Below are 21,791 nucleotides of genomic sequence, written 5' to 3' on the forward strand. Positions count from 1 at the left end.
AATGAGCCCAGGGGGTTTCCATCACAACACTGGACAAAAGGTTCAGGATGCAAAGAATGGGGATAGGGATGCCAATGGGAGCTAACTGGTCATGGACATAACTTTGTTTTGTTGATAATTCCTTCATATTCTATACAATCTCTGTTAGTGTCTGTTTGTGTTGGTTAAGATTGGTACCTTAATTTAATAGCACTTGGGAAATTGTATGTCAACCAGATTCTCTGAAGAGAGGGCTGGGTGATATGGCAAAAATATCAAATTGCTATTTTTTGTGAAGAGCTGATCCAAGGTTCCACAGCCGGGACGAAAGCCACATTGCTCCTCCTTGATCTGAGGTTTTACTATCACCCTGACCCTTCTCTCCAGTACCCTGGTGTAGACCTTACCAGGGAGGCTGAGGAGTGTGATCCCCCGATAGTTGGAACACACCCTCTGGTCCCCTTTCTTAAATATGGGGACCACCACCCTGGTCTGCCATTCCAAAGGCACCGCCCCCGATGTCTGTGCAATGTTGCAGAGATGTGTCAACCAAGACAGCCCTACAACATCCAGAGCCTTGAGATACCCAGGGCAGATCTCATCTGCCACCCCCGAGTTGCTTCACTGCCGCGGCGACTTCTGCGTCAGAGGTTGGACCCCCGATACTCCCCGACTCTGTTTCCTCCATGGAATACATGTTGGTGGGATTGAGGAGTTCCTTTGTGTTGGAGATTGGCCTGTGAGAGGAGCAGATGGAAGAAAGAACATGCATTTAATCTTTTCTGTATTTTAACTTTCTGATTAAAAAGAGCTTAACTTTTTGTTAAAAATGTTCTCTTAGTTGAGAACATTTCAATACTTGGAAAGTGCTACATTTTTTGGCTGAAGTATCCCTTCAGTATAGTGGCATATTCATAGTCGTTAGACTAAAATTAAAGCCAGTTTGAGCCTGCCTCAAAATCTCAGTTAGTTTCAGCAGTTTAAATTATGGGATCCAATAACCAGGTAGACAGTCAGATACAGATTTTGACAGATATTGTACCATTCCACCACTGAGCTGCCAGTGGAAGTCCATCCATCCATCCATCGTCGTCTACCTCTTATTCCTTACTAGTAAGGGTCGCAGGGGGGCTGGAGCCTATCCCAGCATCTGCAGGCGAGAGGTGGGGTTCACCCTGGACAGGTCGCCAGTCCATCGCAGGGCCAACATACAGAGACGAACAACCATTCACACTCACATTCATACCTGCGGTCAATTTAGAGAATCCAATCAGCCTCGTCCCCAAATTGCTTGTCTTTGGACGGTGGGAGGAAGCCGGAGTACCAGAGAGAACGCCAGTGGAAATGAAAAGACAGAATCAACATTTTTGCAAAGAGTACAGCTGGAAAAGTAGAACAGCTCACCCAAAACACTGTTCCATGTCATACCACTGGCTGCAGAATGCAATATAACTCACACACTGGGGTGGCATTAGGCTGGTTTTATTTGGTTCTGTATATACATCCAGAGCTTCACATAGGTGGTGTCATTTTTACTGCAGTATTAAACTCCAAGTAAATGTGGCTAAAGACATCATAGTGCACGATATAGAAGACTTTGTACAAACAAGCAGTTATGCAGCAGTAAAACACATGCTGTGATGATGCTTACAAGCTCTGGAGGAAAAAAAAACAGAGTTTACAATTATGATTAACTCTGTCATATCTATATTTCATGAACTGATATACTGCTTCCCATATAAAACAGGCAGCATGTTAAAGATGTATGGAAGAGTGCAATCAACCCCCCAGGGGAACCAAGACAGAGTAAAGCTGGTTCATAATGAGCTCTGGAATATATATAATTTCAGCAAGTGCTTAAAGAAATAAGTCCTTTTCACGTATGTTGATTATAAGAACCAGACAAAAGTTCTGAACATGATTAATGTTTATTTGGAACCACAAACAAACATGTCATTGGAATATATGAGCTGCATTTTGCCTGAATGCATCTTAACCCTTAGGGACCCAAGCTGATTTTGGGGTCTTTGCTTTTTAACTATTAGCTTGATCATTATAAGGTCAGTCTCTACATGGTATATCTTGTTTTGGGTTTTTTTGTTTCTTTTTTCCTGGACAGTCTATGTTATCCAGATATGTCATCAGGTCCCTTGGAAATACTTAAATATATATTATATAAAAAATGTTAAACACGTTTTTTTTCATATTACAATTTTTTGGGGATTTTTTTTACGTTTCTCATCATTGAAGGTTTCCAGCACACATGTTTTCACATACTGAGTTGGGGGAGTTTCCTTGGAATCTGACAATATAAGCACCATGATGGTGGGATGTTCAATGACTTCACAAATTGCAAAAACATGTGGTGTGTGTGTGAGAATAAAAGCCATTTTACTGAAATAAACACATATTCTGCTTATAATGAAAAATTCTTCATTTTTAAAAGAAACATGCATCAATAATAAAAAAAATACAATTACACAACTATTTACAAGAACACTACTACAGTACTATATAGATCAAAAGGGATTTTCAAGATTCCCTGTGGTGTCCCTATAGTTATTATATCAACATATTATTATGTAGAAAATAGTGACAACTTATATAAATCATGGATCATCTTGTGTTGGATCCATTCCAGGACAAAAACATCTCCTCATCATCAGATAATCCCCTCTCAAAGCCTGAGCCATTATCCAGATCACTGGGACCAAAGTCTGCAGTGACATCTTCATAGATGAGCTGTGCCACTTCAGCCACAGTTTATGTCTTTGGTGCTATTTTTTTCCTTACATTGTGCACTGCTGTACCAAGCACATCTTTTTAGCGTACGACACTGACCCGTAGTGACGTGACCTGAACCGATCTGCACACGCGCGTGTAAAGTAGCCACCTTCCTCAAAATGTGTATGCCTGTGCTCTTTTTTTTTTACTTGGAGACATTTTGGAGAAGGTGGTAAGAAGCAAAACTTTCCTATCATTCAGAAAAGGACACAATGTCATGCTAATACTGGACACCCTGTAGGAATTTGCAGGGATCAAAACTGAATTATGAATGTAGCTTGTGATAGAGGAAAACATGATAACCCAGCAGTTGGTAAGATATGTTGTTCTTCCCTGTAATGCGATTGACAAATACGGGTGAAAGACTGGAGTAAACAAATAAGGCATCATATTATTTTGCAGTCTTTTATCAGTCTAGTTGTAAAAAGATACATTCGATGCACATGTATGTGTCTTATGTCATTGTGAAGCTAAGTTTCAGCCGTTTCATATGATATGTGTGCCATATCTGTCCGATGACGGGTTCATAAGTTATTTAGATGAGAGTAAAAGGAGTGCACATGAACGCACAGCTTTTTGCGAACCGTAATTATGATTCAATTCAGCCAAATCCAAAAATTACTTCCTAACAAATACTTGAACACAAGAATAAGTGATGGGTACCACTGAGTGTGACTGAGCTCCAATGAACCATTCCAGAGATATATGAGTGCACAGAGTGCGTGCCTAAAGTCATGCACTTTTCATGAATGCTTCCCTAAGGGTTAAACAAGAATGCTCAAAAATTTTGTCGGTCCTTTTAAATATCCTTATTTCCATCATTCATAACTCTATCACCTATGAATTTCTTCTTGTGTATGTCAGTTTTATATTAATCTCCATCAGCTGGAGTCTAACCCTAACCCTGAGATAACTTACCCGGGCCTTCCAGATAAGTATTTATTTACCTAAGCAAGAACCCTAAACCCGTGATGTAAAAGGGGACTTATATTATGGTTCATTTATTTGCAAAGAACATAACTTGCAAGGGCCAAACCCAAGAACAACTGTGTTGTGGAAGCAACATATGTAGCATTCTAAAGCTGCTTTACATATTTTACCTGAAACCTAGAAATAGCCAGTAATCCTGAACCAGTAACCTGAGTTGATCTACACCATTATGTGATTTGTAAACTCGTAAAGGTCTGAAACATGTGATATGTTTGAGAAGGTGGAAAGCAGTGTATGTTGTTGACTTAATACAACTGAAATCCGTTAGGGAGCATCCATCCATCCATTGTCTATATAGCTTATCCGTTAAGGGTCGTGGGGGGGCGGGGGGCTGGAGCGTATCCCAGCTGACATTAGGTGAGAGGCAGGGTACATCCTGAATGGGTCACCAGTCCATCGCAGGGCCATCGGGTGCAATTATGGGCTCAGTGCCTTGCTCAAGGATACTTCAGCACTGTGACGGGGGGAAGTGAGGATTGAACCAGCAACCCTTCGGTTGCTAGATGGCCATTCTACCTCTGGGCCCAGTGAGGGAGCATGTAAAGCTTGAATAACCAAAGTCTAAGAATATATCCTTGTGGAAGTAACATGTTGTTGGAAGATGCACTGATGACCAGAGGCCATTTGATACTCATGAAGCTCAGGGTGGCAAAGGATAGACGGAAACACCTGTCTGTTCATGAATGTATTGTGATTATCCCGTGTAAAGAGTAAGGTCAAAAATTACAAATAAAAAGAGAATAATAGAATCAGAGCTCAGGTAAATGTCAGAACCTTAAGAGTTCATGGGACCCTTGACACAAATGAATGACACCTCATTTATTTGGGGTCATGTTTTTTTTTCTATGTGGTCCAATAGTTACACTATTTTATTTCAATTTTTCCTCTAACATATCTTGACAACTCAGACACAATTTCATGCAGCGACATTCTAACATTGTTCCAGCGCTGATTTTGACAGACTCCAGCTAAAAATAGATCTGACACCCTGCTTCTGTCCTCCATGTTGCTTTTAATGCAGTTACTTTGCACTGTATACATGCCCAAGATACTATAGATGCTAGAGTAGTTCTGACAAGACTGTGCACTTCCTCCCAGAGCAGTTTGTGTGTTCATGACATCGAGTGTGATGCAATAGGATTTCACCTGATGCAGGGCAAAGGGAAAGCGTCCATAGCTCTTCTTCAACAGCCAAATGCTCTTTAATGTTAAAGTTAACCAGTTCATTGTTGCTGAAGTTGATCAGATTTTTCAAAAACAAAAAAAAAATTCCAAGGGGTGATAAGCTGCAGAGTTCAATTGCAATTGTTTGTTTGTTGTCATTCGTTATTTGAACAGTTGTTAAATGTAGAAATATATGAACAGACAATATTGTAGCTGCACATCTATAAAAACCAAGGCTGTGACTAAAGGAGCAGAAGGTTGTTGCCACTTAGGCGTCATACACTTCTATACATTCTTGTTTTCACTCCATTCCTCAGACACACAACAGCACAGAGAAAACACCCCTCTCTTTGCCTGTTTGCAGGCTTTGCTCCACAATTAGTGTATGAAGGAATCATCCTGAGGGGTTTATTTTCATGACGCCATTGCTGCTCTTGTTTTCGCTGGGGTGATAATGATGAGGAACAGGAGTTATTAATACACATATTTCCTATGGGGGCTCACAGTCACAACAGAAGCTAACAGTGAGCTGAAATGCAATAATGATTGGGATCCCTATGTAGAGAGAAGAGATTTTAGCTGTATACTAGTTTTCTTATTTAATTTTCTCATGACAGTGACTGATGGGAAACATCCCCAAGTAAGCACATGCCCATTTGGTGGAATGGTATCTGGTGTTGTTCTTCTAAATAAGCCCAGTTACCCCTCCCACCTCGAGTTTCCAGTGCATTGTGGGATCATAAATAAACAAGTCCAGGCAGAGGCGGAGTCCAATGTTCAACCTCCACAACTGAACTGTTCTGTGACAGTGTTTCTCAAAGCCAACTGAAGCACCAGAGCTGAGTCACTCTGATTGAGAGTCTGTCTCCACTCAAGTGTGGCATTTTCAAACAACACTGGCCTTTGGGATTCCTCTCAGGAAACCTGCTGCTAGGACAGGAAAGAAATAAAGATCATAACAACAGCACATGTGGCTGTAACAGTGTTTCTTTTCATGAAGACATATGACCGACAGCGTAAGAATATTCAAGTATCTGACAGTAAATCACGCATAAAGAAATGATTGTTGTAATCTTATGTAGTTAGAACAGACATAGATAAAATTAGCTTTCTAGATCATACAGCATGCACATGTTAATGGGAATATTTGAACAGATGTACTAAATTTAAGGGTTTTTTTTTTCTTACTATCTAACAGTGTAACATTGCTTTCTTCATCTAAGCTAATAATTATCATTAAACACTAAACATTAAATTGATCATGATCATACACCATTTAAATACACACCGGGATACTGTATTATTGCTCAACCTATCATTTGAAACCTTCAACTTTCCTGAGCTTTTGCTCTGGCAGTACTGACTGCCGTTAAATCATATTCCCGATTGATAGTTAAAGGTTAAATGAGATGAGTTGACCAGTTTCAATCTATGATAAACAGACTGTCCAGTAAAATTCTTTCAGACAATTTATTTTGGAATACCACTCAATGAAAAGCAGTCCAAACACACAAAATCCTAACCCCATTTTACAAGTTTTTGCTCAGAATAAATCCATGTACACTGTCCTCAGCACTGGAATCGGAGGGATTTAATCAGGGACGTCAGTACACAGACCTTTATCAGATTTCTTAGCCGAACAATACAAAACACTCAAAGTCTTCCCTTGCAATATCTACTGAAACTAAGACTTGTATCTTAAAAATGGATAAAAGTAAACTTAAATATAAATTCAAATTCAGCAAATTCCCAGATCAAGTGAATTCTTGACTCAGACTTCTTGCTGACAATAATGTCCCCCTTGACATATGTAAATGGAAGAAGTGTACAAATGTTGCATGAATGTGTACATGTTGTCAGGATCCCAGTGTTTTCCCCTTTCTCTCCTTCCATTTCATGGGAGCGCATGTCTTTGTTTTCCTCACGCTTTGAGTTTGAGGTCGGCCTGTGCCGGGCGGAGCTGGAACTGGAGCTGCTTCATCCTGCACACCTGCAATCAATCCACTTATCAGCCAGCTACAAACTCACCTGCTTAAATACTCTGTTCAGCTCCCCAGTCTTCACCAGATTATAGTTTAGTCACTGACTACTGAAACGAGTAGACGCTGTCGCGCATGAGCAACTCTAGGCAGAGATGATAATCAACAGATGCGTCACTCTGTTGGAAAAACACGTGTGGCGACAGTAGTCGACAGTTTCTATTATCGATTTTTGTCGACAACGTCGACTAATCGTCGCAGCCCTAGTGAACACACCTTAATAGTTAATAATGAAAGTAGTTCATAGCTAGTTAATAAATTTTATTATCAAATACAAACACACATATGGAAAAAAAATCAAAATGCGTCTCTGGTATTGTTCAGGAGGCCGGCCAAATGTGGAGGCGGGCCGTAGATTGGGGACCACCGCTTTCAACCCATACATTTTTGCTGTCCCTAAAACAAGATTATGTGTCAACCTACCTTCACATTCCCATCTGGTCCCTCTAGTTTAGACTGTTTCTTCCAATTTTTTGTTTAATGTAGATTTATTATTTGTTACTGTGCAAACTGCTGAAATCAATTAGGTTTTAAGACACAAATACATGCACTGAAATCTAAAGTAATATTTCACCCAAAAAAGATAACATTGCTTGTAAGTATTCACAAATAGGATCAATCTTTTGTGATTCCAGACTGCAGAAAGAGCCAGTAATATATATTTCATTTGAAAGCTGACAGCCATCCTCTCATCCCATTACTAACAACAGCTGAACTGTCCAAAACTTTCCATTAAACTCAACATTTGTAGTGTCCTCCTTACGTCAATCGACCATCTGCTCAGGAGCAAATTTCATGTAGATCCTGGGATCAAGGAGTATTGAAGTAAGAGGGAAAAACATCTTTGTGGGCTCAAGATGCCTATTTTTGAGTACTTGAAGGCAAAATATACAGTTGTGGGGGAGGTACCATTAAACACATTCATCTTTGCTAAGAAGATTGTAACAGTAATGATTGAAAAATTAACTTCTCATTCCGTAGTGACATAAAACAAGCTTCCACAGTGGTTCATCAGTAAGAATGAGATTCTCACTGTTTGATTAAATGCTTTCCACAGCAATGGACTGCCTTGATTATCCGCAGGCAACCTCGTTGCTCACTGTTTGTGTTATGACCCACTTCTGCCTCAAATTTCAAAACATTTGAGCAATGTAGGGCAGCGGTTATGCAGTTCTAAACCACTCAGCCAACCAAACAACACTGTGTATTCGGGTAGTATTTTATCAAAGCAGAATGATTTGTTCCAGCAGGTACTGAGCCTGCAGGGACAAAAAACAGATGGAGATTCAAAGGGAGATGAATGTTGTAGAGCAGTATCTGGCACGGTGAATGAGAGCGAGATCAGAAGAAATGGTAAAAGGACAAAAGACAAAATAAACTTCAAAGGTTACATCTGAATTGAGTGTGAAGACAAGTCTAATCTTCCTTCTCCAAAAGATGACAAACCTCTTCTAATTTGCAGGATACATCAAGTTCAACTGAAATAGAAATAGCATACTAAATAAATTCATTTTTTATTGATTTCTCCTGGTTTACTTTTGGTATCACCTGACCATGCATGAACAACAATCAGAATGACTGTTATACAGCTTGCCGGCGATAGCATATTCAACAGATTGAACATTTACGTGCAAACATCTTTATCAGTTTAAAATGTTAAATCATAATGTCCTAATCTCCCACAAACCCCATATTCATATGTTGCTGTTGAATATAGTTAAGCATTTACAGCTAAAGAGGCAGATATGTCTCAGGAGCTGGTAGAGGGCACACAAAGAAAAGAGGGGAAAAGATAATTATATGGGACTGACCATATATTCACCAGATGGCCAGGAACATGACTCAAAGTGAATAATGCAGGGCTGCCAACTAAGAACCTGGCAACAATGAAGTTTTGATACCATAGCCTTGATAGCATGCTTTCACACTTACCTACGTGCACTCATTTGGGATAAATTTACCGTCAAGTTCTTAAAAATGCATACAGCTCGTATGTGAAATTGAGGCTATAAATGGACTATGATACCCTGGGACTTGAACCATTCATTAAAGTGAGCTGCATTTATACGTGAAAGTTTTTTATAAAAAAAAAGTTGTTTCCAAAATCAAAACATATCTACAAAGGCAGCAGGAGAATCAGAGTGATAGCCAGCATTGTCATACTCCAGTAACAGCCAATACATATACACACACACACTGAAAATATACCCCGTTAATTTTATTCTATAACGTGGAAACAGGCACATTTTCAGCTAACTTACCTACAGCATATTGACCTAAAAAGGTAAAAACGTGCCCATTTTTTTTGTTTATGTACAATTTTTGCTTCCTCATCATAGTCAAAGTAATATAGTTCATAAATGAAATTCAACTCAAATTTTATTTTCACAGTAATTTGTTTTTATAATTTGATCATGATGAGAAAGACAAACTGATAAGTTAAAACAATAAAATAAAACACAGATACCCTTACAGTTCCTTGGTGTTCAAAGCTTTAATCGCCATCGCCTATAATACCAAGATTTCATATTTAATCTTTTTCTCCAGTGCTTACATTTATGTGTCTGAAAGAGTTTTTCTTTTGTTTCTATTGAGCTGCAGAAATTTTATGACAACCGTGTGTGTCTGTGGTTGATACAACAGGAAAGTTTATTAATCAGGCAAAACATGCTGGGGTTAATGGCGTCAAAAGCTGCAATTATATCAAGAGGGACAAAAAGAGATATTTCCTTCATTCTTTTACAACTTGGACCAATTTTCTTTCAGTATGATGGAGATAGTAAAAGCCAGGTAAAATACGGTGGTGTTTCAAATGACAATTATTTGTATGGACGCCAACTCTTCTGTAATGTTTTCTCAAGAGAGGTGAATCAAATATGGATTTGAAACACTTAATAGCAGAGGGTCTACATCGGTAGTCTTTTGAAAAGGTTTGACAGTTGTAGTTTTCAGAGCAAGAGGGAAAGTACCTGAGAGCAGAGACTGGTTCACAATTTCCTGTACAGCATCCTCAAGACTATTGAAAATACTTGTATTAAAAAGGCCTGTGTGGATAGGGTCAAGATCAGATCATCAAATACTCTAAATTGACCGTAGGTGTGACTGTGAGTGTGAATGTTTGTCTCTATGTGTTGGCCCTGCGATGGACTGGTGACCTGTCCAGGGTGAACCCCGCCTCTCGCTTGAAAGTTGCTGGGATAGGCTCCAGCCCCCCTGCGGTCATTAACTATATTCTTGAGGAGAACTTCATCAACAGAATGTGGAAGAGGGCAGTAGTAAAGTCCTCACAACTGAATGAGCAGGTTTGAGCAACCTGAGTTTATTTGTTCAGTAAAGCTAAATAATGTAATGGAAATTAGATTTTTACTCTGCCTTCCTACAAGGACTTAAACTGTCACATCTCTGTGCCTTCCATTGTGGCTTCTACTTTGTGGAAATTTGTCTTATTTCACCAGGTGCTGAGCAGTTTAATATCGATCTAAGTTGAATGTGGAAGTTGGTCACAGTCCTCATTCGAGATGATGGGACAGATTGGATTTGTTCATCTTATTATGAATTTGCAGGCTATTTCTGACATATGTTGCTTCTTTACCACCTTTTTTTTGGCAATTTGGAACTGACTGATGGGTGGAATAGAGGATCAGTCATGGCCTAAAATAGGTAAATCAGCAATTGAGGTGAAAACCGTGTCTAAAGAAAATGAAATCCTAAGGTCCAGTGAGTGGCCACAGTTGCAAGCTGGGATCTGGACAGGCTGAGTGTAACCTAGTGCAGAAAGGGTGTGAAGGAATTCTGCAGCCAGAATCAGCAGAGTATTTCACAAGAGGAATTAGCAACACCCAAGATCTGATAATAGTTAGTGCTGAATATCCATAATAGATCTGAAAAGTCACAGCACAGCTTAAATAAATAAGACTGTTTAAGACTTTTTAGGGTTTGATGTTCAAAAGATCTAAATTTCCCTATCAAGCATTTGTTGCCTTGAAAATGACATTTTACCTGGCAGTCTAATGATTTCTACATAATTTATCTCTTCAAAGGGTGAATGAAAATTCTAGTAATATATATGATAAGGTTCATTATTGTACTTCCTGGAAAAAAATATTGTGCTTTTATTTTTGAAAGGACCACTAACAAAAGTGGTTAAACAGTGAAACAATGGTAACAAAGACACAGAGGTAATGATACAATAAATGAGGACAAAATGAGAGAGTACAAACAGAATTTAATATGATGATGTTGTTGGCTTGATGCCAGAGGCTGCTGATTGGGTCAGTGAATAGCAAAGTTTAAACGTGCCTGTGCAGCATCTTGAGCGGAGCCTTCTCCTGTGTTCAACAATGGCAAAATAGTAACGAGAAAAATGTTGCTCGTTCACATTTTTCTCGCTACTAAAGTTGCTCCCAAGTGTTGGATGTCTTTGTTGTCTGTTGACTGCTCACGATCAAGTCTGACCCCGTAGCCAAAGGGCAATTACAGTGGCTTCACATGACGTTGTGCATAGTTTCACGGCCAGGTTAAGGTACCATCTTCTGGAAGAACCTGATACTCCATTACATCCATCACCACACAATACCTCCACAACAAATATTACAATATTAATCAGACTCCAGAAGACGATCAGCCATGCACTTATCTTATTGGATACAGCATCCACCAGGATGCCATTAGAGACTTTTCGTGTCTTTGGTGGTGAAGATGGAAAGGGTTCTTCTGTTAGGAGGAGAGACCTGTTGTCTACTACAGGTAGCGAGGCAAGGAATTACTTGGAAGATAGCCAGCTACCACCACATCCTGGTTCAGATCATTGCACTTGATGGTGTGCTGAAGAGATGCTCCGCCAGCCAGCCGCTCCCCACAGAATCACACTGTGCCTCCAGCTCAGACCCTGGCGGGGCTACATCTCATCACCGCTACCCATTGCGTGGCATTCCATGCCCATACTTCTGTTCTATTTTCTATCCCGAAATTTTATGACATTAATATGTATAAACAATGTCAATGTATAAAATAAAACGAACTTATATTTTGGTCGCCAGTGGTGTGTTTTGTCAACTATAAGCCTTCTACAATATCTGTGGTAAATGGCCCACGGCAGAACATCAGTGGTCACATCTGGACCCATAGGTTAACTGGCTGACAGAGAGAGCTGTGAGCAGCAGCTCCAGGTTTATATGCACAGGCTGATTTGGAAACCACAATCACATTTGTAGAGGAGAAGGTTTTGACCTGCCTGTCCAGAGCAGCTTCTCTGAGATGATAAAGCTTTAGCATGTTAATATGACATACTGTAATCGCTCCTTCTGTCTGCGTTCAGGCATGTGGATGACACAGTCAGTGTCATTCGCTTTACTTCATAAGGGCCTGTAAACTGGGCACTTAACAGCAGCCCCAGGTGTCAGCAGCAAAACCAAGACTTGATTGCCTGGCTGGAATGCAAACTGGGCGATTCTCATCTTTTTTTTTTTCACGCTGTCCTGGAAAGAGAGGAGAGTCTCCCTTGCTAATGAGGATGCACAAATGATCCTGACACTAAAAGTAAAAGTCAGACCTTTTTAATCAGTGAAGCAAACTCCACAGTTCTTTCCTGCTTGGTAATGATACTCAGCATAGGTTTAAGAGTTTGGTGCCAAAATTGAAGTGCCCCTTGGGACTCTCGGTGATACGCACTAGACACTGAATGAGACACACCAATAGACCAAAATGTTTGTTTAAAAACTTCGGACATTAAGTTAGTCCCTTGATCAGTCTGCAATTTTTTTTTGAAGACCAAAAGTAGTGAGGAACTTGGTCAATGTTTCAATGATGCAGAGTGCTGTGATTTTGCACAGAGGAACTGCCTCTGTAAACTGGGTGGAAATGCACATTTGAATCAGCAGGAACTCATTTCCATATTTTGCTTTGGGCAGTAGCTCAACGGCAGTAGGAGTGGGATGAAGTGGAGCTTGAGGAAAATACTGATGTGGTTTTCCTACAAGTTGGCAGGTGTGACAGGTCTTACAAAAATGCACAACATTGGACTTCAGACCTGGCCAGAGGAAATGTTTTAGGATGTTATCATGAATTTTGTTCAGCCAAGATGACCAGACCAGACATGGTCAGTAGCATATACAAACTAATTTCACGCTTTGTGCATTTAACAGGAACAACCACGAAGTAAGTTGTGTCCCATTGCGTACAGACAGGTGGTGGTACACATCTGGGAGATTTATGATGGGTTGAAGAGGGGTCATGTTTTTTAAAAAACAATTTTTATGTGGGGGCGGCGCAGTGGTTAGCACTGTCATCTCACAGCAAGAAGGTTTTGGGTTCAAGCCACAGAATTTTTATTTTTTATTCAAGTATCTTTCCTCCAATCTTAAGAATGTACACACGATAAGATTTGAAAATAATGGTACAACACACACTATTGGATCTTATTGGAATACTCAGGCCAGAGTGAGCAGTAGTAATAGTACTAGCCCTAACTGCACGAATGTTGAAGCAGATGAAAACAAACAGAGAGTGACTTGGTGTAACAAGTTGCTGGGGAAAGGATTTGTAATGGGAAAAGATTATAGTGGAAGGCCAATTTAGTCTGGATGTCAAAATATAGGGGATGCTCAGGGATGTGGTCATGAAGGGTTTGTCATTGATGGTGGGGTTGAGAATTAATAGTCACTGTTAATATCTGTCAACTGTATACCTGCTAATGTTACCCCTCACAGCTACAGATGTGCATGGTTACATGTTGTTAGTTGCTCATGGAAAGTACTGACTTATTCATCCAGATTTAAAATTGTAAATATCAAACATGTTGAATCTGCAAGCAGATCAAGAGGTTTAAGGTTTTATCTGGTAACTGACTGACACTACCAGGTCATCAACAGATAACAATTTATGACCAGCATTGAGTCAGAAACACCCGTTATTGTCGGGAAGGTTAAATCGGACATCAAATTAGGGTGGCATGGCTCAGATGTAGAGTGACCATCAAGCAAACGAAGGGTCACTGGTTCGGTCCTCACTTCCCCCATACAGCAGAATTTAGAATTGACAGAGCAGCCTGTAACATGCCAGTTGGTCTCTCCTGATTGACATGGGACATCTGTCTTTCCATGATGTGATAAATCTTTTATTGATTACTGTTGCGGGCAATGCTCCGCCCTTTGCTTGCGTTTGTGTGTGTGCATGTGTTTTTTTTTTTTTTTAAAGCAGTCAGCAGGATGCCCCGCCCTTTCTTGTCCTGATTGGCGCGACCTCCGGATAACTGACAGCTCCACCTGCGACTCCCCCTCAGCTCCTGATTGGTGTGGCAAGGCTACCACCTGACGAATCACAGTCGCCCCAATCAGAGTCTTCCCTAGAAAACCCTGGGCAGCTTGCTCCTCTGTACAACTTGCATACTGAGAGTAGTTTTTGTTTGGTTGATTGTGACAATGTCTAGACATTTTGTAAAACCCTGGATGAGGTTGTCAAGTTAGGAATTCTTTATTTTGTTTAGCTGTTTACCTAACATGTTTAGCATTGAGTATCCTTAGAGAGGCAGGAGTGCTGTTTTTTTGTAACTTTTGGTTTTTAGTTAACTTTGTCAGTCCTTTTGTTTCCTTTTAGTTCTAGTCCAGCGTAGAGTGCTGTGTAACTCAGAGAGAGTCTTCTTTTGGTTGTATTTTGTTTTTGATTTATTTAAATAGCGTTCACGGGCCCCACTCCTTGGTTGTTTTTTCCGTTAACCATTACCTTTCCTAATTTGAGTACAATAAATTACTTCATACCCTTTTACCACCTGGGTTCTTTATGTTGCATCTCTTTTCCCTGAGCCGGGTTGTAACAATTACATTATAAGGAACACCTGTGAAGTGATCATGGCTTATCATCTTGATTTTCTTTAACTGCGCAAGAGATTCCCTACAGAACTTTGGAACACATGTAGTGAATTAGTCTCGGATTAACAGCTGAAGTGTCACTCTTTGAATGCAATACAAGCACGTAAGTCATTAAACACAGCTAATTTGTCGGTAGACTGTTGATATATCCCATAAGATTAGTTTGCACAGTGATCGGCTGGATTTGTCAAGTAGCTCTAAGAATGATCATTTCAATGAGGGTGTTATTCTGACATCCTCATTTATTCACTGACTTCACATTTTCATTTATTTTTCTCTCTTACTTTCATAGGGTCTTGAACAACCTGATAATGCATGTGGGATTCATGTCATGTCAAAAAAAGAGACTAAGGCAGTTTGTGGATCTGAGATTGTAATTGCAAATAATCCAACACCACATAGTACCATGACATTTTATAGTTTTCTTAACATATAATAATGTGGTGGCAATTTTTGTCACTGAACATGGTTACACAACAATGCAGACATCAAACATGACATTTGCTGTTTTCCACATTGAGGCTAATTGTTATTGGAAAGGGGTGGGCTTTGAACTTTATTTATTTGGCACTGTTTTTTTCCAATTTGGCAGTGGGAGCAAGATTTGGCAATTAAACCACTGATGTCTCCTGTTACAGCAGGGAGCAGGGCATTGCTTACTTTTACATGAAAGGCCAGCTCAACCTTTTCGTGACAACGTGGTAATCTTTTAGAAATCTTTTGATACATAAAGTACTTCAGACTCACCTTATTTTCCTCCCCTGGGTGTGACTGAGCCTCCATGAAGTAAATCAACTTGATTTATACTTGAAGTGACCATTTGCTCATGTTTTTCCTCCACTACCTTCCATAACTGCATTGTCAAAGGTTGTCTATTGTTTAACTGATGTTTGGAGATAGCCATACACTTGTGTGTTTTCTGCATTGATGTGATAGGGAACATCCATCCATCCATCCATTTTCCATATTGCTTATCCGTTAATGGTCATGGGGGGCTGGAGCCTATCCCAGATGACATTGGTTGAGAGGTGGGGTACAAACTGGACAGCTCGCCAGTCTGTTGCAGGGCCACCAGGAGCAATTATGGCCTCAGTATCTTGCTCAAGGATACTTCAACCCAGCGACCCTTTGGTTGCTAGAGTCCTTGCAGTCCTTGCCTGCATTGTGCAGTTGTGAGGAACAACCTGATTACAGCTATGCTATAGGGCCAAGAAAGCTAGGTTTCATGCCACTGCTTTGAATGTAAAGGCTAGTTTCTCAGTGCTCCTTACTAGTTTGGAAGGAATAAAAATTAAATGAACTATTAATAATGAAGAAAACAGTGTTAATTATGCTTATCATGTAGTTTTTTGCATGATGGTTCTAACAGTTACATAATAAACTACACAGTTCCAAAATTATGTAAGAACTTTCAGTTTTAATTAAATATATAGGATGTGGCAGATGTTAGTTTCAAAAATGAGTGGTATAACACCTGAAAAAAAGTCTCTGCTCTCTGAGACATTAAACAATGTTTAATAAGCCATGCAATCAAGATAGGCTACTGATGCATTTTCAAAAAGATCTGAGGTTTACATTTTGATACAGACTCTTTGTATGAGAGCATTCAAAATTGATCCAAAACAAGTGTGTATTTAGAATACAGACAGTTTTTAAATCTGAAGAACACTGTTTTCACTTGAGATTGAAAGTAGGATGGAGCAAACAACTGTCTCCTGCTGCAAGATCCATCAAAACAAACAGTTGGTAGTCACTGCTGGCAAAAGTAAACAAGTAGGATTCTTTCACTAAAAAATGGACTGCTTACACATCCAGTTGAGGCAGAGCAATTTTAGCATTCATATTGAGTTATGTCTTTACCCAGTGATGTGTGTCCAAAATTGTGTTTAGGTCCTCACGATCTCCTGAGGAAATGTCTGCCTTGTTAGCCACCAGCTGGTGAACCCAGAGTAGCATTTGGCAGCTAACTGTATGTGTGACACTGGGCAGATAGTGTCCAGCTGCCTGCTGCTGCTGAGAGGAGAGTCACAGCCAGGAAAAAACAAAGCAATGGTTGGAAAGAGGCTTAAAAACTCTGTAGAGCTGAAGAGATACGTCAGAGTACATTTCTTCTGGGTTAATCACCATGAGCAAGCTCACTTTTTTTCTCCTCTTCCTTGATTGTAATTGTACATGGTTGGTCATTTCTCCACCCCACTGCTGATCTGGCGACAGCTGCAGACTGGACCATATGTCTCCTCCACCATCCACCTATTTTCGCATCACTGCAAGGAGTTTCATCAACAAGGGTACATAGTGCTTGGGATGATCTCTTGATTCCTTCGGCTCCCCTTCTGCTTAAGCAGATTCCCCCAGCTGATGAGGACGCTGGTAGGTGACCAGGACACTCCTGGCCAGGTATGCCTGTCCACCCAACCAAGCCTGAGGTAAAACAAGGAATCTGAAACTCTGAACGTAGTTAACAGACCAATGGACTGTTATCAGAGCTAAGCTCTTTACAAGACTAACTGTACCTTTACGATGCATTTTGCATTCGACAGGTTTTTTTTTTTACATCAGTCCATACAAACACTTAAAACACGTGTAAATTTGAAATGTAAAGAAAATCACACATGGGGAAAAGTCAGAAGTCTGCAGGGTGACCCTACAAAAGAAGAATCTGAGGCCAGATGAACTCCAGGCTCTTGGACTTCTTCCTGGAGTTGTGCCCCCGCCACTGACTGTGGATTTGTGTGTGAGCCAGTTCAGAGGACTGGAACATCAGTCACATGACTACAGTCATAACATCTCTCACAAGGAGGCATTGTGTTCATGTATCATGCGAATTTTGGACTGTGCTGCAGTATCATCCTGTTGTCATCTACAACCATAACTTATAATTGTACCAATGCTTATACTTTAGATATTTTTTTATAATTCTGCTAATGCATAACCACATAATTTGGCATGGTTGAGTGATCAGACTGTGCAGATCATGTCTCAACTTGGTACTACAAGCTCAAGTGACATAAGGTATTTGTTCCTGCTCTTCTCTTTCACACTGGAGCTCTATTTCCTGTCATCAATTTTCTATAACAACACAGTAACTTCTTTTTTTAATCTTTTTTGAAGTGGTGAACTGAAGCTTGTAGCAGCATGCTTGTCCAAAATCAATGGCACACCAGATAAAAGCCAGAAACAATAGTGAAAATTCCAACACTAATTCCACAAGATAGATGATGTCTGCGTGAATGTTTGTTGCTTACACACGTAATGTGTTGGGCCCCCAATGCCCCTCTTAAGATCACATGTCACAAGTGGCAGTAACAAACATTAATGGACACATTATCTACTTTACCTCAAATGCTGGTAAAGGCATCCATGATATTGGTTGGAGAACTGCTGTTATGCAGAATACTGATAGTCTTGGTTGCCTGCCCCAGGATCATGGCTGTCATGGAGCAAAATATTTTTCCAGGTCTGCAGAGACAAACGCAGGAAGCCTCCATCTAGACAGCAGAGTCCCATGTTGGCCTACCTACTGGCTGGATCCAGCTGGCAACATTTGTTTTCAAGATCAGTTAGCATGGCTCAGTAGTTGGGGCAGGTGCACCACGCTGCATGGCTGACCTTCATTTGGTGGGGTGGGTCATAGTGTCACTGGAAGTCCATGACCTAGAGAAAAAACAGTTGCAGACAGGTAACCACCATCTGGAGCACTTCACCCTTCTACTCCTGGGTTAGCTGTTGTAACTGTGCCTGGAAACTTATTTGCAAACACTGTTCAAATTATCTAGATTCAATTAAAGTGGATGTGTATATGGCCAACCTGCATCTCTGCTATCCTTGCAGCAGTCAGCTGAGCTACCCTTTGTCTGTCTTCCACTGAAAGCCATCTTCTGTTCATCTGCAAAAACTGAAATGCAAAACATGTTTATAATTGTGCTAAATTTCACATTTGAAGCTGGTCTGATTGCAACCAATGGGCACTGTAGTCATTGTAGTTTGATGTCTTTTTCTAATAATAAATTGGATAACTTTGTTGTTGTTGTTGTTGTTATTTTGGTACATTTTCAAGTTTCTCTTGAAATTGAAATTTCAAGATAAACTTACGTCCAGTTGACCAGATTTTACTTCACTTCGATATATTTTGTCTAAACACTTCCTTTTAGCATTGCCAACACTCAAGAGTCAAATACTGTTCGGTCTCAAAAAAGTTTTAAAAAATATAAACTTACAGAAGGAGTGACTTTCTTCCTCTGTAAGCATCCATCCATCCATTTTCTACTGCTTATATCCTGTTAAGGGTCATGGAGGGGCTGGAGCCTATCCAAGCTGCTTTCAAGTGAAAGCCAGGGTACAGTACACCCTGGAAGTGTCACCAGTCCATTGCAGGGCCAACACATAAAGACAGACAACCATTAGTTCATTGATTCTGATTCTGCTGCTGTAGATGACTCCATCTTCGTCACTGGTTATTCTTGTCTCGTTGCCTGCTTCTCCATGTTCTCCAGTGAGTTTAGTCTTCAGTCTACTTTTATACTTGTTTCGTTTTGTACTTTTATTCATCCAGGACTAAGGCCTGTTGACACCTTTGTTTGCTACTTTGTTTTTTTTTTCTTCCATTGTACTCTGAACCCTCCTGCATTTTTACTTTGTCTTTTTGAGATTAAATACTTTTTGTTTGAACTCCAATTGCCTGCTGTCTGCATTTGGGTCCTGTTTCCCACAAACTTCGACATCTTGCATGTCTTTGGACTGTGGGAGGAGGGCGGAGTAGCAGAGAGAACCCACGCAGGCACAGGGAGAACATGCAAACTCCACACAGAAAGACCCTGTGCTTGAGCAGGGGCTCAAACCAGCAACACCATGCCACCCCCTCTGTAAACATGATGCTGGAAATTCATGTTAAATGTGGTGTGGGTGGTGGCTGACGTTGTAGATCAGGGGTGTCCAAACTGGTCCAGTAAGGGCCGGTGCGGCTGCAGGTTCATTCCACCCGAGCAAAAGCAACACCTGATTCTACTTAAATCAACTAAGCTGTGTCCACACAGTTCATCTGTTGGATCAGGTGTTGCTTTTGCTTGGGTGGAATGAAAACCTGCAGCCACACCGGCCCTTACTGGACCAGTTTGGACACCCCTGTTATAGATGTTCACTCCTCATGGAGGTTACTGATTGCATTTCCCCTAAATGCCACTGGTGTCATTATGAATCACTTATTTGTGGAAGTTCCACAGGGCCTTTAATGCTCTGGTGCCATCATGTGTCATCACTGATCAATGATAAGCCTAATGTCTTATTATCAGATTCATAATTTTCTTATTGATGTATTACTTCCCCCACTCACAGCCCTGACACTATTAATCAGAATGTAAAAGTTTATGAGCCAGCTAGCTCCCATGCTGATTAACCATTATAACTGTGTTAATCCCATCTCTAGTGGGCAGTTGTCTTAGCCTTATGGTTGTTTTTTTTTAATTGGATATGATGAGAAAAAAAATGATTTGAGTTAATGTTACAGCATTACGTAAAACAGCATCTGTCATTAGTACCGCTCTTTGAAATAAAGGGAAAAACTCATCAAACCTGCCTTTTTCAAAATAGACACTGATGCCTCTGAATGACCCAGTAATCCTCAGTAAAAAGATCAATCTTTCAGCTTCATACATGCTTTTCTCAGTGTCTATGTTGCATCAATGAAGACTTTAATGACTAAAATCAGAGTTTTTCATCTGACAGTATCTCAAGATTTGATTTGGACTGTTCCTTCATGTCTGTTTGATAGAAAATGCATGCACCAAGCCTGGATGATAACAGAAACACAGTTGAATACATAACCACACAAGGATTGATATATGCCAGACGGGGCGAGCGAAGCAGCTTGGCCAGGCTTGTTCACAGCCTTAATCAATGGGAGGCTTAACTAGTGACAAAAACAATCATGGCAACAGCACATGGCACAGACTGTAGCAAATCCCAGTTCATCTCATTACCACAGATGCACGAGAGGAGCCATATTATCATCAGTGCCAGAACTGTCACTGTGAAAGATTCAGGGGGCGGGCAAAAATATGAAACAGCTAGCTGTATATGTAAACATCTCACACTATATGAATATCCACAAGCTATACAACTGTGCTTGTGCGTGAATGTGCAAATGCATTGTGTTGCATATAACATCACTCCTCCCCCTGTTCAGTTTGTGATGTTACAGGTGCGCCACTGAATTTGTTTTCCATGTTCATTTTTTGGAATTGTTGTGATTGATAATTGAACACAGAGTTTCTCCCACGGTGAGTTGTGAGGAAATCTTCACCACGGCCAATTCCCAACTCTTCTATTATACTTCTACACTCGAAAGTGTGTTTGACAGATATAACTCAAATATATTCACTCATATCATAATATGAAAAATGCAATATTTCATGAAAATTAGTTGCTTTTCTTTGACTCTCTACTCACATGCTTTAACAAAGTTGGAACTCCCAATCCTCACCACATTTTCCATTCTTGTGATATTACTTCATACTTACAGAACATATATTAGCAGTTATTGGTGGATCTCGTCATCTGCGTGTGCCGTTGCATGTGTGCCTCTGCAGTTGAAAAGTGTTTACTTCAAAAGGTAAAGCCCTTTTAGCACAATTGAAAACTAGTTGATCCCGAGAGGAGGTTGGAACTGTGCAGCAGGAGCCTACAAGGGAATGGTAGACCAGGCTGGAAGCCCAGGAACAGTGCTATGTGTAAGGGGATGATGAGCAGACTACATACTGGGTGAGCTCTATGAAATGCATCAAACATACCAAACATATCATGACCACACATTTCACTAACGTAGCCACACATCTGACTGTAACAGTTTGTCATCACTGACATCTTAATATTACACTGAAGATTTTTCTAACAAAAACAAACAAACATAGGCTTACCATACGTTTCACTTGAGTGGATTTCAGCCAGCTGGAGGTTGTCTGTGACATACAGACAT

At 40.3% G+C, this 21,791-nt stretch overlaps 1 long non-coding RNA gene across 1 annotated transcript; it reads right to left on the bottom strand.

Annotated features, from left to right (window-relative positions):
* Positions 1–18,386: 18,386 nt before the first annotated feature.
* Positions 18,387–19,560, bottom strand: LOC147241026 (uncharacterized). Its single transcript, XR_015111387.1, has 3 exons — positions 19,039–19,560; positions 18,630–18,716; positions 18,387–18,475 (listed from the first exon to the last, which is right to left on the bottom strand). It is a non-coding gene; the product is annotated as an uncharacterized LOC147241026 (long non-coding RNA).
* Between the last annotated feature and the right edge of the window lie 2,231 nt (positions 19,561–21,791).

The sequence above is a fragment of the Aulostomus chinensis genome, chromosome 22, assembly GCF_037954235.1.
Source record: "Aulostomus chinensis isolate RoL2024-O1b breed Wild chromosome 22, RoL_Achi_v1.0, whole genome shotgun sequence".
Lineage (NCBI taxonomy): Eukaryota > Metazoa > Chordata > Actinopteri > Syngnathiformes > Aulostomidae > Aulostomus > Aulostomus chinensis.